The sequence below is a fragment of the Gossypium arboreum genome, chromosome 3 (assembly GCF_025698485.1).
Source record: "Gossypium arboreum isolate Shixiya-1 chromosome 3, ASM2569848v2, whole genome shotgun sequence".
NCBI classification, from domain to species: domain Eukaryota; kingdom Viridiplantae; phylum Streptophyta; class Magnoliopsida; order Malvales; family Malvaceae; genus Gossypium; species Gossypium arboreum.
The window spans coordinates 51,691,952-51,711,854 of NC_069072.1; the positions used below are offsets into that span (position 1 = coordinate 51,691,952).

Here is a 19,903-nt window from a genome sequence, read left to right on the forward strand (position 1 = left end):
ATTGATTCAAGTTAAGCTCTTATTCAGAGGAGGAATAGACCCCGTCTAAGAGTAAATTTTTCAGAATTAAGCTGAGTTGATTGCACGCCTAGAGATAGGGTGATAAGATTTTGCCGGATTAGGGTGAAACCTAATAAGGGAATCCATAGATGGAGTGTGACCGCCCAAAATTGACCCTAGTCGGGAAGTGGTTTCGGGACCGCTAAACCGAGTCACTGAAATGTTTGAACGTAATATTTATTGTCTAGAATATGTATTTATGAATGTGTGAAAATTTCAAGCTTCGATTTAGTCGATTGCATGTGAATTCAGTTATTAGGACTAGTGTGACACTTTTGAAATGTGATAGGCTAATCTATAAGGACCTAATAGTGCATGTAATCAAAGCGGAGGACTTGCATGTCAAATTTCCCCCCCCTAATAGCTAGTGGCGGCCATGACAAGGATTATGGGCAAAACATGTCATGAAACATGTTGTGTAAGTGTTTTATGTTGGAATAAATAAAATAAGGTGTATGGGTAATAAAAAAATGAAAAAAAAAATGTGTGTGTGAAGGCTTCTCCCCCTCCCCATTGCCGTGAAGGTAAGAGAGAAAACAAAAAAATTTGTTCACCCTTTTCATTCTCTCTTGGCCGAAAATTCTAAGGAAGAAGAGGGAGTTCTTCTTCATGTTTGGTTTGGAAGAGGATTAGGAAGAGGTTTGGCCATACTTGTATCAAGATTAAGGTATGTTTGATGTTGTGCCATGAGATTCATGCATGTTTTTGGTTGCTAACTTGATGTTCTTATTAGCCCATGGTTCAAATCCTTGCTATGTCATGGGAGTGGTATTCGGCCAAGGTGGATTTTGTGTTAATGCCATTGCATGTTGAATATGAAGCTTGCTAATGATACATGTGATGGTGGATTGAGGACTCTTGGATTTTCTTTTAGCATTTTTTTTTGAGTGAGACATTAAGTTCTTTGTTTAACCATGACCAAAATTGAAACGGTATGGTGTTGTGGTGTATTCGGCCACGGTATATCCATAAGCATGATTTATGCATATTGCATGGTAGGTAAGATTTGAGCTTTGAGTATATGTTTATATTTGGTTATAAGGAACTTGAGATTCGGCCCTTGCACCTACATGTATATATGTTTGCACATGATGTATTGGTATGACATATATACTATCTCAAGGTATATATTTACATATGATGATGTTTCGGTTATGGAGTAAACGATAGATGTGTATTGAGCTACAATATGTAATGCATTAGTTAGTAAAATGTATGCCATTCATGTGTGGTATTAAACATGTAATTGGCCTCAACATCAACATGCATATTCGGCCACATGATTGAGTACATAGGTTGATGTGTTGTTCGGCCATAAGTAAGCATGTTGAAGGCTTTATCTTGACTTAGAAAATTCGGCTAAGGAGAGTACTAACAAATGTGTTGATTTTGATTCATGATTTCCGTACATATGTGACTTTAATGTCTAATGAAAATATGTGGGCTAAGTACCTTGAATTCCTCTTTCGATGCTCAAATGATTAAATCAACTTATTTGTTAAATTAAGCTCAAGACCAAAGGGGAGCTAAATCCGATAAAAGGAAGGAAAAAGTGGTCGAATAGCCGTCGAAATCGTTCGACAACATCCAAGGTAAGTTCTTGAGTAATAGAGCTTAAATTATGATTTGATTAGATCATGTTTTAAGCAAATCAAAATAATGCTCTTTGTGTGTGGCTATTGAGCCGAAATTGTAAATATGATAAGTGTCTTGTGTTTGAGCTTTGGTAATGAGAATGTAATAAGAATGCGTATTGATTTGTTGATATATGTGCTTGGTTATTCGAATGGTATCCGGGCTAAGTCCCGAAGGCTTTTGTGCTAAGTGACTAAATCTGGGTCAACTCCCAAAGGCATTTGTGCGAGTTACCAAAATCGGGTTAAGTCCCGAAGGCATTTGTGCGAGTTACCAAAACCGGGTTAAGTCCCGAAGGCATTCGTGCGAGTTACTAAATCCGGGCTAATTCCCGAAGGCAATTGTGCGAATCACTATAACCGGGCTATGTCCCGAAGACAATCGAGCGAGTCGCTACATCCGGTTAAATTCCGAAGGTATGTGATTCGGGAATGAGCAATCTTGCTGTAAAAATTTCAGTTAATACGCTTGCAAAAATTCCAGCAATGAGGTATGTTCGTATGTGCTTGAATTAGTTGAGCCCTTACAAATAAGTTTTCGCTCAGTTGATAAACGAGCTACCAACCTTTGGCTAAGTTGATCTTTTGTGTATGAACATAAGGGTTGGTAATGTGAAATAAGTATGATATTGAGAATGTGTGCATATGAAATTATCTGTTTAGCTATATGAATGCTATGCTTTTGTTGTGCTGGAAACCCTTGCTCAAAACTTACTAAGCATAAATTGCTTACTTCGTTTCTTTGTTCTCTGTTTTATAGATTTTGGCTCGTCAGCTATCGGACTCGGGATTTTTGGAAGTCAAAGTCTCCCACACTATCAAAGCCCCCTTTTGGTACAAATTTTGGTTGAACTTTGAAATGGCATGTATAGGACTACTCTTTCGTTTGTTGGTCATAGACCCTTTGATTTTGTATAAATTGGGTAGCCATGCGAAAATGGCTTATATACACTTTGGCATGGTATCATAATCATTTTGTATGTTGTTCATTAAGAGATGTGGAAATGTTTGGAATCGATTAGCCCTTGGAATGGTTAACCGTGATCATCTTTTGTGCCATGTATGCTAAAAGGGCTAGTTGAAACAAGGAAATTATGAAGTAGGTAAAATCTACCTTAAAGACAGAGGTTGACAGCTTCAGTGATGTGAATGTGAAAAATCACTAAAAATAGTAGGGATGGAATTAAATAGTGATTAAATTATTTAAATGAACCTTGATGAATCTACTTTCATATGGAAGAAACGAAACGGTCATATGAGTTATACGTTAAGAGATATTTAGGTTTTCGTGGGATAGGGCCAGAACGGTTTCTGAATTCCCTGTTCCGACTTTGGAAATTCATTGTAAATTACCCAGAGACAATTAGAAGTCATTCCTTATATGTATAGATTCCCCTTGGAGTCTACTTTCATTAGAAACAAACGGCATGAGTATTGAAGCTCTGTACAGGGAGATATCCAAGTCGTAAGACATGAAAGTCAAAGTAGTTAAACCCAGAATCAGGGGAGACTTTAACTAATAAACTGTACCAATTGGCCCGACCAAAAATTCTAGAAATAAATCCACAGATGGATATATGAGTCTAATTTCAGGGAAAAATTATGAAACTGATTTTCGAGCTTTGAAACTCAAGATATGATTTTTAAGGAGACAGTGATGCAGTAACTAGCTTGTCTGGAAATTTCTGAATGGACTGTGAAAATAATTAAGCTAAGTCTGTGTGCACCTTGTGTTCGATTCCGGTAACGGACTCGGGTACGGGGTGTTACATGGAGTTAATACAATTCTAGGGTGTTAATTAGAAAGAGATTTCAATTATTCAACCTAGGGTTAGACGTTATTAGTCTCGAGAGAGAGTATAATATAACTTAGGGATTACTACGGATTAAGTTAAATGAATAAATCATCTGATTCAGAGTCAAATAACAAGTGAAGTCTAGGTGGATTTTCCTTAGGTATTGTCTTAATCAATCGAATTTTCCCAAAAGTATTTTCCCAAATCTTCTTGCTGTGCGTTCTTAGTTAGTAATTATTTTAGATAACCAAACCTCTTAATTTTTAGGCTAGATAATAAAAAGAAATTGTAGTTCCTTTGGGTTTGAAAATCCGGTCTTGTTGAACTATACTACTGTTCGATAGGTACACTTGCCTTAATTGTGATAATAAGTTAGTCCCAAGAACGATTCATTTATAAATTTTTAAAACCTGTTACGAATATCACACATCAAGTTTTTGGCGCCATTGCTGGGGAACTAGGATATTAGAACACTTAATTTTTATTACTTTAGCCATTTTACTTTTATTGCAACTTAAATTTTTATTTTCTTTTCTAATTTTTCATTTATTTTCTTTTCATAGGTTTTTCTAGTTTATGACCAGAAGAAACCCGTCAGGACCAATACTTTTTGACGGTGAGATTGACTGCACAGTTCATAAAACTTGACGAGAAAGAAGGCGAAGCTTACGATACACAGAAGAGCAAGAGGACGATACTTCAGCCACAACCGAGGAGATGGCTAAAAACCAAGAAAATCCGCTACCTCTTTCGAGTGCTATTAATTAGAATCCTGCTCCGCGCACTATGTATGATTATGCTAAACCTTCTTTAATAGGAACTGAATTGAGCATAGTTAGGCCTATTGTTGCTGCAAATAATTTTGAATTGAAACCTAACACCATTCAAATAATCCATCAATTTGTTCAGTTTGATGGTTCGCAGGACGAGGATCCCAATGCTCACTTGGAAAATTTCTTAGAGTTTTGCGACACTTTTAAAATTAATGGCATTTTTTATGATGCCATTCGCCTTCGGTTGTTTCCCTTTTCATTGAGGAATAAAGCTAAACAATGGTTGCATTTGTTACCATGAGGGTCAATCATTACTTGGGAACAAATGACCGAAAAGTTTTTATTAAAATATTTTTCGCCTGCTAAAACTGATAAATTACGTAATGATCTCTTCTTTTGTATAGATGGATTTAGAAACACTCTACGATGCATGGGAGAGATACAAGGACCTCTTGAGAAGATGCCCTCACCATGGGTTACCACTCTGCCTACAGGTTCAAACATTTCATAATGGCCTAAATCCTTCGACTCGACAGATGATCGATGCAGCCGCTGGTGGAACTATCAATAATAAGACACCTGAAGATGCTTATGAATTTATAGAAGAGGTGTCACTGAATAACTATCAGTGGCAGGTCATGAGGACAAAGCCAACAAAAACAGCCGACGTTTATAACGTCGATTAAGTCACCATGCTCTCTAATCAGGTAGAACTCTTGAATAAGAAAATTGATGGTTTTCTTAGTTCTTCACAGGTTCACCCAGTACTGTAGTGCAAAGTAAGTGGAGGTGGATCAAGCAGTTCAGAGTACCCACTTTATGGCTACAACATGGAGAACGAGCAGTTAAATTACATAGGTAGCAATCCTCGATCTCAAAACAATCCTTATAGCAATACTTACAATGCCGGTTGGAGGAACCACCCAAATTTTTCTTGGAGAGGCCAAGGAAATCAGAAACCACCACCCCCTCCAGGCTTTCAGCAACCACCGTACCAACAGGAGAAAAAGTCGAACCTTGAGGAGATGCTAACCAAATTCATCTCGGTGTCAGAAACTCTTTTTCAGAATACCGAGACGGTACTTAAATGTAGCACCCCAAACCCGACCTAAATGTTATGGCCGAATCTAGCGTGTCACATCAAAGTATTTTTCAAAAATTGATCTTTTTGGTAAGAATCTGTTACTGAATCTAAATCTTTTTATTATTATTTAACAAAATTTCTCGTCAAAATGTTTACCAATTTGTTTGCCTTTGGTATATTACTTCAATTTAAACTGCGGAAGCATTTTGAAAACTTTGTTGCTGAAAGCTCGTGTTTTTTAGAAAATCGTGCTATTTTTAAAACTCGTGTTTTCCTAGACTAGCAGTTTAGTATAAGAAAACAAAATCCAAATTAAAACTTAAAACCCACCAACGGCTTTATTACAAAAATTAAAACCCAAAATGAAATCTAGTTGCAAATAAAAGAAACAGAAGCAATAGTGTGGCCATCTCCGAGTCCCTCGCAGCTCTAAACCATCTAAGCTTTAGGGATTACCTGCATAGTTAGAACCGGGGTGAGTTTACGAAAACTCAGTGTGTAATCTCTTATTAAACTATAGGAAACAGTGCATCTAGTAACAGTCTAGGCCTGAGCCTGATTCAGTATCAGTACAGTCTAGGCCTAAGCCCTATATAGTAGTAGTATGGGCCTAAGCCCAATTCAGTAACAATACAGTACGATGTAATGCAATTATGCATCCCACCCAAATCCAACCAGCGCACCACCAGTGCCAACCAACACACCATGTTGGGATATAAATCGACCCACCCATCTAGCACACCAATATCGCAGTAAAGCTGCTAGAAATAATGATGCAGCATAGTTGCCAGAAACAGTAAATGTGGCAAAGCCACCAGTATCAGTAATTGTGGCATAGCCACAAGTTACAGTGAATGTGACATAGTCAACAGTACAGAACTTCCTCTATATCAAAATCCTTACCCTATGCAGTATGTTGTGCCATAAATATTATGTGTATGCAAAGTCATACTCAGTGCAATCAAATATGTAAATCCTAAGCACATCAGTCATACGAAACTTAAGGGCATAATCGTCATTTTACCATACAGGGGTATTACAATCACTTTACCCTACAGGGGCTTTACGGTCATTTTACCCTACAGGGGCATTACGGGCTTTTTACCTATTAGGGGTATTTTAGTCATTTCACCCTACAAGGGTGTTTTGGTAAATTTACAAACCAAGGGTATTTCAGTAATTTTGCAAACCAATGGTAGTTCTATAATTTTTTTAAAGTCAAGGGTATTTCTGTAATTTTGTAAATCAGGGGTATTTCTATAATTTTCCAAATTAAGGGTATTTTAGAAATTTTACAAATCAGGGGTATTTTGGTCACTTTACAAATCGAGGGTATTTTAGTAATTTTACAAGTCGAGGGTATTTCGGTAATTTTACAGGTCGAGGGTATTTTGGTAATTTTACAGGTCGAGGGTATTTCAGTAATTTCACATATCAAGGGTATGTTGGTAATTTTACAAACCAGGGGTATTTTGGTAATTTTGCTAATTGTGGGTATTCAGTAATTTTGTAAACCAAGGGTATTTCAGTAATTCTTCCCTACAAGGGCATTTCAGTAATTCTATCCTATAGGGGTATTTCAGTAATCCTACAGTTACGAGATTCACATAGTCTAATCCTATACTTACTACACAATCATACAATTTATCCACTTGGGCACATGGGCCCGTTGGCCCATCCTGGCCCATCGTGACCCTAAGCAACCTAAGCCCACGAGAGCACTCATGATGGCCTTAACCATCACGTCAAAGCTTCCACACGTGCGCTCGCACGTTCGTGTGGCTGCCATCGCCATGTGACCGGCATTTCGGCATTCCGGCATTTGCCGTTCTACAGCTAGAGTAGTGTGAAATACACACTTGTTTATGAGAATGCGCCGAAGTCCACGATCACCAACCTTGGCACATCCTGCATTTAGTCTTGCTCCCTAACTCATCTGGTTCACTCTATTTCAAGCCAGCTTCTCACCAATACTCATGTTAGCTTCCCGATGTGGGATTACTTTCAACCAATAGGAAAATTCCTCATTCTTATGACCACTTCAACCACAGAGTTTCAATCCAACTCCACCTCCTACACAGCTCCAATAGCAAAATAAATACTCCACTGCGCATCCCAAGACTTGAACCTTAGACCTCACAGTTACACAACACGCCACCTTGCCACTCCACCACATGCTCTTTCTGTGATAAAAACGTCCATAATTAACTTTAAGACATATGTGCCAGCATCCAGATTCACTTAAGAGAAAAACCAAAATGAATTGTAAGAGCCAAGATTTGAACCTAGGCTCCCTTGCAACCTTAAGGATGCCACAACCACTAGACCACATGCTTCCTTGTGTTATTTATTTAACACAATAATTTAAAAGGCCTTCATCCAAGCATCCAGGGTTTTATTCACTTAATACCAAATTTTTTTCTAAAGCCCAGGTTTGAACCTAAGATTTCTCCAACAGTTCTCAGGCCTGTTAACCACCAAAGTAGACATTTAATTGTGTCATTTCCTTGCACAATTAAATACCTATATACAACCTCCCTACGGACCCATACTCAAGGCCCAATACTTTTAGGCCCAAATTCGGGGTGTTACATTAAAAATCTACAAGCGTCGATCCAAGGGCTCGAAACTCAGATAGGCCAACTCGCCAAACTGATTTCTGAACAACCACAAGGTAGTTTGCCGAGTAACATGGAGTCTAACCCAAGGGAGAAAATCAATGCAATTACAATTCAAGATGAGGAAGGGTTAGTTGAGCCTGTACCAGAACCGAGGCAAGGATTGTGGTAAGTCAAGATAAAGGTGAGGTGGACCACAATGACCAGAAACCGGTAAGTAAAGAGTACAAACCCCGTGTGCCATACCCAAACGTGACAAGGAAAGACCACACAGAAGAACAATTCGGTAAATTCCTTAAATTATTAAAAAAGTTACATATTAACTTACCGTTATTGAAGCCTTTTCGTAGATGGCAAACGCAGTCAAGTTTTTAAAGGAACTTTTAACAAATAAACGAAAGTTGGATAAGCCGTCGCATGTGGAGTTGAATGCAGCTTGCTCAGCCATATTACAAAATAAGCTATCCAACAAATTGAAGGATCCAGGGAGTTTTACGATTCCTTGTTTAATTGGTAGTTTAGATGTTCATAATACATTGGCTGACTTAGGGGTAAGCATTAATGTTATGCCTTATTAAATGTTTAAACAGCTAGGTCTTGGGAAACCCAAACAAACTAGGATGAGCATTCAATTGGCTGATAAAACCATTAGATTTCCTAGGGGTATCATTGAAGATGTTCTCGTTAAGATCGATAAATTTATATACCCAGTAGACTTTGTTGTTCTAGACATGGAAGAGGATAGTAACGCACCTTTAATTTTAGGACGACCCTTTTTAGTGACTGCTAGAACCATTATTGATGTTGGTACAGGTGAACTCACACTTTGTGTGGGAGACGAAACAATCACCCTTCGAGCTCTTAATTCGAGTAACATATCAAAAATTGAAGGTGGTTGTATAAATCATTCTACTAGTACTGATCATATGGTGAAACCCTCTGTACAGGAAACAGTTACTAAGAACGCATATGAGCCGTGTTCAAACAACAACAAAGGACCTATCTACGAAGAACGAAGGCTACAAATCGAGGAGCTAGATGAATGGCGAACATAGAAACTGAGAACACCTGATAAACCGAAACTGAGCCAGGAAAACTCAATACCTCACCAAATCAACTTCAGGCTGGAGACAAAGTACTACTAGATAAAGCGGATCCTCGCATTACCACTCCTAAACCTAATGAAGAAATTCCTCTTATGGTACTCAGTATTTTTCGATATGGTACAGTCGAGCTCATTCATCCTAAGTTCACCACATTTAAGGTAAACAATACCCGTCCTAAACCTTATGTTGATAAAGTTGATAGCAGGGATAAGGAGTGTAAACTCCTCGCACCACCTTGACCATTCAGAAGAGTGGTAAGTCCAGCTTAAGACTATAAATAAGCGCTTCTCGAGAGGCAACATGAGCATTAACAGTAATGATTTATTTCAGTTTTAGTTTTTATCATCTAACATACTAACCAAATCATTGAACGCACGCTTGCTAAAGCCCACACAGCCAGGCACACGGGTGTGCATTAGGTCGTGTGAAAACAGGGCAACATCTTTTCCCAACACGGGATGCGATAAGTTGCCACGACCATGTGATATGGGTGTGGGTGAAACTTCCAAAACAACACAGGCATGAGACACCGAGTGCCTAGAAATCGTGGTTGAAATTGAGAATGTAACACTGGCGTACGACACGCACGTGCCATCCACCCGTAGTCGACACTGTCAAAACGGACATGGGAGTGGACCTATGTACACGGGCGTGGGAGAAGCGAACAAAGTGCGACACGGCCGTGTGACACGACCGTATGCTCTCACACGCCCAAAGAACACGGGCGTGGGCCGAATGTCAAACGCCCAAATTCAAAATTTGCGAAACACAGGGGAAAAAATTAGGCCACACGGGCGTGTCCCATGGCCGTGTGCCCTAAAATCTATATAAACCCCTCACTATTCATCGTCTTCCTCCCAAAAAAATCCCTAACCCTAGCCGTTGCAACTTCACACGTCCTACCTCCCACACCCGTGCGCTGCCTACAACACCAATTCCGATGCCTCAAGCTCCTTTCTCTTGCCTTTGTTTACTCTTTTCTCTCTATTTTCTTTAACTATGTTGGTTCTTTCATGATTTCTCTCCTCTATTTAACTATTTTTGAATGAATATTCATAGTTAGAATATTAAAATACTCATGCTTGTTTAATGAAAATTTTGTCATTTTAGTTACTACATTATGCTATACTCTTTCATTTTTCCATGTTTCCATGAAACTTATGCTTACCCACATGCATTCATTCATTATTCCCATAATCCTATAACTTGATATATTTAGTTGTTTTGTAACACCCCAAACCCGGCCTAGACGTTATGACCGGATCTGATGTGCCACATCGAAGCGTTCAAAACATTCCGTATTACTTAGTTGGAAAACATAGTTGGTGTTGTAAAAGACACTTTTAAAAGTAGGTTAAAGTTAATGGAAGCTGTGCACCAGGTAGGAAACCAGGAAGAAGAGGAGGTGAGTCGGTCGGACTGCTTAAGTACCAAGCTCCCTTCGGATCCAATCCTAGACATGCACACCGCCATTGCCACACTCTAATATCTCGTATAATTTTGAGAAAACCGTTTGGTTATGTCCATCTTAAGAAAATGATTAAGGTTGAAAACGTTTGCTTAGCGGAAGTCTTACTTGTATTCGTTTTATTTTGAAATCACTTAATGTTTTTGAAAACGCGTCCTAGAGCTAATCTATTTCGTTAGTTATCATAGATCAGTTTTATCATAATAGAATTAAATAATAAAGAAACAACCCAAACCATAAAAATAATTAGCGGCCTTATTACAAAAAAACCCAAAACCATAAACGAAAAATATGGAAAATCTAGTTCACCGGAAAAAAACGAATTTCCAGAAAACGTGTGGCCACTCTGAATCCCGCACAGCTCCAAGTCCACCAACTAGGGCTCACCTACAAGGATGGAAGAAAATGGGGTGAGTTTGGGAAAACTCAGTATATCTGAAAACCCATCCAAAGCCTAAATCAGATCGAGCCCATTGGGCCTAAGCCCCACTCGAGATAACGATTACACAGTGGACCAAGCCCTTTTCGAATCACAAGAGCAAGGCCTTAGCCCTTTTTACATAACAAGTGTGGCCCATAGGCCCGATTCAAGAACATAGGTATCAATAGTACTAATGCATGCAAACCCATCTGGGAGACTACTCAACCCACCAACCGCTACACTGCTCCGTACCAGCCCTACACTCCATGTGGGGAATATCTCAACCCACCCAGCCCTACACTTCACAGTTGCAGCAACGCTGCTCGAATATCAGTAAGTTGAGGCAAAGCCTCTAGTACGTGGATAAACCACCTTCAATACTTCCTCCATCAATACCCCAATCCCATGCAACAGATATTAATAAAAGCATATCATGCAAAATACAGTATCAATCAATCATGCGGTTTAGCCAATTTAAACCCTAGGGGTATTTCGGTAATTATGCTCTTTAGGGGTAATTTTGTACTTACGCAACTACACAAGCTCTTTCAGTAATTTTTAGCCGTTTTATGCAATTTGGTTCCACCATCTAACTAACATGCTACTTTGTCCATCTCTTACCCATATTGGTCCGTAAGCCCATTGGGCCCAATTATGGCCCATCAAGGCCCTCTTTTTTCGAAGTACGTTAAGACGTCACACAAACTTACTTACCACCTTGCGGTGCTAGATCTAACAATTACTCTACGTCTTTGAGAGCATTCGCATACTCACAAGCCCATGAAATGCTGGAATTTTGGCATTTCGGCTATTGCCGAGTTGAACTAAGAAAGGGTGTTCGGTACACACCTGATTCGCGACGACTGCTACTGAGATCTCTTCCGATGTCCTACAATTGATTAGCACAGTTCTTATTTACAAACTATAATCACTAAACCCAAAACTTGCTCAACCAAAGTCGAACCATGTTCTTAAAAAGCCTTTGAACCCTTACCTTTTTGCCAAAATCGATAGCTAGTTCCGAATCCGATTGCTCCAATGATTCACGCTTTTGATCCAATGCTTAAGAAGACTCTAATCACCGAAAGAAAAGATCAGTTACAAACCCTTAAAGCCTTATGCTCAAATCGACAGCCTCCCTAATTTTTAGGGATTTTGGCTTTTCCTAACATCGTAAAATAAGAACAGATCTGAGATGATAAGTACTTACCCCTTACTCCTACTTGATTTCCATGCAATTCGGTGCAGATTTATCCTTAGAACAATGGTAAAACCCGAATCCATGGGTTGAAGAAGTTTCGGCTATAAGCCCCTAAACCAATGGTACTTTCGGCTTTTGGGTGGTGAAGGAGATGACGATATGAGGCTATGACCTTGAAGTAGAATTGCCGTCAGGTATCTAGGATTAAGAAAAGATAATCGTAGATTTAATAAAATAAAAGAACATAGAAGGACCTGGCTTTGAAGAAATCGGCACAAGCAGTGATCACAGGATTTCGGCTTTTGCGACTTCGGCAAAGGTGCTGATGAATAGCAGGTTTGATGGACGGCTTTGGAGAAGAAAGTAGAGAAAGAAGAACAAGATTGGTGAAAGTTTCGGCTAGGGAGGAAATGAGAGAAAAAGAAAAACCCTTGTGGTGCCTGAGCAGAAGAAAACGGCACCTCACAAAGCCCTAGGTGCCAAAATATTAACCTAAACCCTCTGCCGAATTTTCCCTCTTCAATTCCCTAAATTCGGCCAACTCTCAGTCTCTCACCCAATCCCTTAAATCTCTCCCCTTATCACTCCTTAATTCAAGCATTTAAACTGATTCAAACTTTCCTTTGGTAGAATCCACTTGGACTCCAACACTTACCCCTCAAGCACTTAAAAATAAATGCATCTATTTGCCAACACTGGGAATCGATCCCATGCCTTCCCCAATGCTCCACACGCCATCTTTTTAGGAGCCTAGTGGTGTCACCCTTTCCACTCTACTAAGGCTCTTTTTGTGATGCCATTTACCCATAACTCTATACAAGGGCCATCTAGCCAGAACCCCTAACTCCTAAGTCCAAAAATTCAAAAATTCAACCGTGTTTTGGCCAACACATGGGCCTTCTATAAGGCCATTTACCTACTCAAAACATTAATTTCACATCCAAATACAAAATTTTAAAATCTTTACAAAATATTGAAAACCGCGAATAAATCCGAAAATCAGGACGTTACAACTCTACCCTCCTTAAAGAAATTTCGACCTCGAAATTTTACCTTATTAGAACAGTTGAGGGTACTGTTGACGCATAGCCTCCTCAGTTTCCCAAGTAGCTTCTTCTTTGCCATGGTTCCTCCAAAGTACTTTCACTAGTGGAACTGATTTCCTTCTCAACACCTTGACGTCACGATCAAGTATTTGCACAGTTCCTCTTGAAGATAAATCGATCGTACCTCGATTTACATGGCGGTATGATATGGGTTGGGTCGATCGATACCGCCAAAGATGGATACTTGAAAAACATCGTGGATACGATGCGATTACAGTGGTAAGTCTAGCTGATAAGCCACTAGTCCAACCCGCTTAACAATTCGGTAAGGCCCAATAAACCGTGGGCTCAACTTACCCTTCTTACCAAATCTCAAAATTTTCTTCCAAGGGAAACCTTCAAGAAAACCATATCCCCAACAAAAACTCAATCTCTTTGCACTTCGGATCGCATCGACTTACGCTTATCGGATGCCTCCTTTAACCGATCCCTTATCACCTAACCTTGCTTTCGATTATCCGCCACCAATTCCGGTCCAAGCACTCGTCGTTCACCCAACTCGTCCAACACGTCGGCGTACGACATCTTCGCCCATAAAGTGCTTCATATGGTGCCATCTGAATACTTTCTTGATAGCTGTTATTGTAAGCAAACTCTGCCAAAACTGAGATGTAAACCTAGGGTCTCGATCAGAAATTATCGACGCTGGCACCCCATGCAGTCGCACTACCTCCGCCACATATAACTTGGCCAACTTTTGCAGTGAGTAGTCGGTACGAACAGGTATGAAATGAGCAGATTTTGTTAACCTATCCACAACCACCCGCACCGAATCTTTCTTGGTGGGTGTCAAAGGTAACCCACTCACAAAGTCCATTGTTACTCTTTCCCACTTCCATAGCGGAATTTTCACGAGTTGCGATAATCCCAAGGCAATTGGTGCTCGACCTTAACTTCTTGGCACGTCGACATTTCCTAACAAATTCGGTCACCTCTCGTTTTAATCCGGGCCACCAGTACACTTCTTGCAAGTCTCGATATAACTTATTCCCTCCAAGATGCATGGCACAGAGTCCACCATGAGCCTCTTTTAGAATTAACTGCCTCAATTCACGGTCCTTTGGAATACAAACCCTTCCACGAAAGCACAGAACTCCTTCACTGTTCAACCCAAAATCCTCGTTCTCACCACTCTTAACTTGCTGGAACCGAAGAGCTAATGAATCATCCTTCAACTGTTTTTCCTTAATGAGCTCAGTCCAAGTAGGCCTTACTTGTAGTTCTGCCAACAAGCTTCCATCGTTGTACAGACTTAATCGTGCGAACAAGGCTCTCAAATCAGTAACAACCCTTCGACTCAATGCATCCGCCACCATATTAGCCTTTCCTGGGTGGTACTCTATCGAACAGTCGTAGTCTTTAAGCAACTCCACCCATCTTCGTTGCCTAAGGTTCAACTCCTTCGAGTCAACAAATACTTTAGGCTCTTATGATCGTGTATATGATGCACTTTTCCCCATATAAGTAGTGTCTCCAAATTTTAACGCAAAAATCACCGCTGTTAGCTCCAAATCATGCGTAGGGTAATTCACCTCATGAGCCTTAAGCTGTCGCGATGCATAAGCGACCAGCTTGCCCTCTTGCATCGAGACGCAACCTAACCCCACATGTGACGCATCGTTTGTATACATAAAAAGTCCTTCCTGCACACCGGTTGAATCAACACCGGCGCTTCGGTCAATACCTTTTTCAACCGATCAAAAGCTTTTTGCTGTTTCTCGGTCCAGACAAATGGTACTCCTTTCCTTATGAGTTTTGTCAAGGGTGCCGCCATTATCGAGAAACCCTCTACAAACCTTCTGTAGTAACCTGCTAAACCTAGAAAACTCCGAATTTTCGATACTGACCTAGGTGGCTTCCATTCCAGAATCGCATCAATTTTACGAGGATCCACCTTAATCCTCTCGGCAGAGACCACATGCCCTAGGAAAGTTACCTCCCTCAACCAGAATTCACACTTGCTGAATTTCACGTAGAGCTCCTGTTCCCTTAACACTTGCAGCACAATACGGAGATGCTCATCATGCTTCGCCTCTGTTTTAGAGTATACCAGGATATCATCGATAAAGACGACTACGAACCGATCCAAGTAAGGTTGGAATACTGGGTTCATTAGATCCATAAAAGCTGCAGGTGCGTTCGTCAGCCCAAACGACATGACCACAAACTCATAATGTCCATATCAAGTTCGAAATGTTGTTTTATGAATATCCCCTTCTTTTACCCTTAGCTGATGGTATCCTGAACGAAGATCGATTTTGGAGAATACCGAAGCTCCCTTCAGTTCATCGAACAGATCGTCAATCCTTGGTAGTGGATACTTATTCTTAATCGTCAGTTTGTTCAACTGGCGATAATCGATGCAGATGCGCATCGTTCCGTCCTTTTTCTTCACAAACATGACTGGTGCTCCCCAAGGAGACACACTAGGCCTAATGAAGCCTCTATCTAACAACTCTTGAATTTGAGCCTTCAGCTCCACTAACTCCTTCGGTGCCATCCTATAGGGTGCAATAGATCTGGAGCTGTTCCGGGCAACAAATCGATTCCAAACTCAACTTCCGATTCGGAGGTAATCCAGAAGCTCTTCCTAAAAACATCCCGAATTCCCTAACGATTCGATGGTCTCCACGGTCGGATCCTCGATTTGACTTGGCTTACCAAAGCCGATATGCCTCGCACCCTTGCGCATCAGTTTCTCAGCCCTCAATGCCGATACTATATTGGCTAAGTAATCCCTCCATTCTCCAATAATCATTACCTCTTCATCATTGACAGCCCTTAACACCATCCTCTTAGCTGCACAATCCAACATTGCCTTATGCTTGGTCAACCAATCCATCCTTAGTATCAAATCGAATTCTTCAAGCGGTATCTCTATCAAATCCCCACAGAAAACCCCGCCTTGAATCTCTGGAGGCACCTCCTTGAAGAGTTTCTCTACCTTAACCGAATGACCTAAAGGACTTATCACAGACACCCCACATACAGTCTCCTCGAAGTGCACACCCAGTGCCCTAGAAATGTTATATGCCACATATGAATGGGTTGATCCCACATCAATCAGAGCAGTATAAGGTACACCATAGATAAAAAACATACCAGTTATGACATCAGGTGCATCACCCTCCTCGCGGCGACGAGCAGCATACACCAAAGCTGGCTGACGAGCATCCGCGTTACCAATACCCCTGCCGGGTGCCCCACATCCACGGCCATTACCACCGCGACCTTGTCCACGACATCTTGGCAGCGGCGGTCCATCCCTCACAGGTTGAGCCGGTCGCACAGCCCCTTGTTCGGCCCCCTGAGCCTGAGTGGCCTTCCTAGGACAATCCTTAATCCTATGTTCCACTCTGTGGCTTCCAACCAAGATTACCACATTTGGGGCCACTCAGATATCGCCCTAAAATCTCAAATCCGTTGGCTGATGTCGTTCAGAAATGGACCCTCTATTCATGGGCCCGATGTTAGCTCCGACCAACCTTTCCAACACCCTCAACATGGCCTGAGACAAAGCGTCATCCCCTGCGGCCCGATCATACGGCCCATTTTCATTAACCGGTGGTGGAAGTACCTCACCACCTGGCATGTGTTCAGATGACGCAGATCCAGCTTGAGTGCTACCTCGGCCTCGACCACGGCCTCTTCCCCGAGTAGCCCTTGTACTCATAATGATTTATCTGATTACGAATTTTATGACATTAGTTTACTGGTTCCACTGTTTATTACAGAATATCTTATGAACAGATAGAGTTTCAGAGTTATTTTCGCGTAATCACGATTTAGCTACGGTCTCAGTTTTGTAGCCCTAATATCATATTATCAATAGCACTATCTCTAAGGCTCAATACTATCTACAGTATTACTTCCAGTCCAGTTCCATAATATTTAAAGCAGAAAAAGAACACTTACAGACTTGGTGCCGGGGATTCAGTGTGCCACTTCCTTATCAGTCCATGTAAAAATTAAAAACCATGTTTTTGTTTACCGAAAATAAAGAGATTTCATTTGAAAACACTTTTATTTTAAAACTATTGATTTAACCTCGTTCAATAGAAAAACTTTGAACATTTTTGAAAGACTTATAGAAAAAAAAAACTTTTTTTTTCAAGATTTTCGGACCCGATCCACAGCCGAGTTGTTGCAACCAAGCTATGATACCACTAAATGTAACACCCCAAACCCGGCCTAGATGTTATGACCGGATCTGATGCACCACATCGAAGTGTTCAAAACATTCCGTATTACTTAGTTGGAAAACTTAGTTGGTGTTGTAAAAGACACTTTTAAAAGTAAGTTAAAGTGAATGGAAGCATGCACCGTAGGAAACCAGAAGAAGAGGAGGTGAGCACAGCCGGATTGCTTAAGTACCAAGCTCCTTCGGATCCAATCCTAGACATGCACACCGCCATTGCCACACTCTAATATCTCGTATAATTTTGAGAAAACCGTTTGGTTATGTCCATCTTAAGAAAATGATTAAGGTTGAAAACGTTTGTAGCGGAAGTCTTACTTGTATTCGTGTTATTTTAAAATCACTTAATGTTTTTGAAAACGTCCTAGAGCTAATCTATTTCGTTAGTTATCATAGGTCGGTTTTATCATAATAGAATTAAATAATAAAGAAACAACCCAAACCATAAAAATAATTAACGACCTTATTACAAAAAACCCAAAACCATAAACGAAAAATATGGAAAATCTAGTTCACCAGAAAAAAATGAATTTGCGAAAAATGTGTGGCCACTCAAATCCCGTCCGACTCCAAGTCCACCAACTAGGGCTCACCGCAAGGATGGAAGAAAATGGGGTGAGTTTGGGAAAACTCGGTGTATCTGAAAACCCATCCAAAGCCCAAATCAGCTCGAGCCCATTGGGCCTAAGCCCCACTCAAATAACGATTACACAGGGACCGAAGCCCTTTTGTATCACAAGAGCAAGGCCTTAGCCCTTTTTACATAACATGGTGGCCCATAGACCAGTTCAATAACATAGGTAACAATAGTACTAATGCATGCAAACCCATCTGGGGAGACTACTCAACCCACCAACCGCTACACTGCCCCGTACTAGCCCTACACTCCATGTGGGGAATATCTCAACCCACCCAGCCTTACACTCCACAGTTGCAGCAACGCTGCTCGAATATCAGTAAGTTGAGGCAAAGCCTCCAGTATGTGGATAAACCACCTTCAATACTTCCTCCATCAATACCCCAATCCCATGCAACAGATATTAATAAAAGCATATCATGCAAAATACAGTATCAATCAATCATGCAGTTTAGCCAATTTAAACCCTAGGGGTATTTCGATAATTATGCTCTTTAGGGGTAATTTCGTACTTACGCAACTACACAAGCTATTTCAGTAATTTTTAGCCGTTTTATGCAATTTGGTTCCACCATCTAACTAACATGCTACTTTGCCCATCTCTTACCCATATTGGTCCATAAGCCCATTGGGCCCGGTTTTGGCCCATCGGGGCCCTCTTTTTCCGAAGTACGTTAAGACGTCACACAAACTTACTTACCACCTTGTGGTGCTAGATCTAACAATTACTCTACGTCTTTGAGAGCATTCGCATACTCACAAGCCCATGAAATGCCGGAATTTCGGCATTTTGGCTTTTGCCGAATTGAACTAAGAAAGGGTGTTCGGTACACACCTGATTCGCGACGACTGCTACTGAGATCTCTTCCGATGTCCTACAATTGATTAGCACAGTTCTTATTTACAAACCATAATCACTAAACCCAAAACTTGCTCAACCAAAGTCGAACCATGTTCCTAAAAAGCCTTTGAACGCTTACCTTTTTGCCAAAATCAATAGCTAGTTCCAAATCCGATTGCTCCAATGATTCATGCTTTTGATCCAACGCTTAAGCAGACTCTAATCACCGAAATAAAAGATCAGTTACAAACCCTTAAAGCCTTATGCTCAAATCGATGACCTCCCTAATTTTTAGGGATTTCGCTTTTCCTAACATCGTAAAATAAAACGATCCGAGATGATAAGTACTTACCCCTTACTCCTACTTGATTTCCACAAAATACAGTGTAGATTTATCCTCAGAACAATGGTAAAACCCGAATCCAAGGGTCGAAGAAGTTTCGGCTATAAGCCCCTAAACCAATGGTACTTTCGGCTTTTGGGTGGTGAAGGAGATGACGATATGAGGCTATGACCTTGAAGTAGAATTGCTGTCAGGTATCTAGGATTAAGAAAAGATAATCGTAGATTTAATAAAACAAAAGAACATAGAAGGACCTGGCTTTGAAGAAATCGGCACAAGCAGTGATCACAGGATTTCGGCTTTTGCGACTTCGGCAAAGGTGCTGATGAATAGCAGGTTTGATGGACGGCTTTGGAGAAGAAAATACAGAAAGAAGAACAGGATAGGTGAAAGTTTAGGCTAGGGAGGAAAAGAGAGAAAAAGAAAAACCCTTATGGTGCCTGAGCAGAAGAAAACGGCACCTCACAAAGCCCTAGGTGCCGAAATATTAACCTAAACCCTCTGCCGAATTTTCCCTCTTCAATTCCCTAAATTCAGCCAACTCTCAGTCTCTCACCCAATCCCTTAATTCTCTCCCCTTATCACTCCTTAATTCAAGCATTTAGACTGATTCAAAC

General features: G+C 40.6%; 1 pseudogene; it reads right to left on the minus strand.

Annotated features, from left to right (window-relative positions):
• Positions 1-4,628: 4,628 nt before the first annotated feature.
• On the minus strand, positions 4,629-4,741 carry LOC128291369 (small nucleolar RNA R71; annotated as a pseudogene).
• Between the last annotated feature and the right edge of the window lie 15,162 nt (positions 4,742-19,903).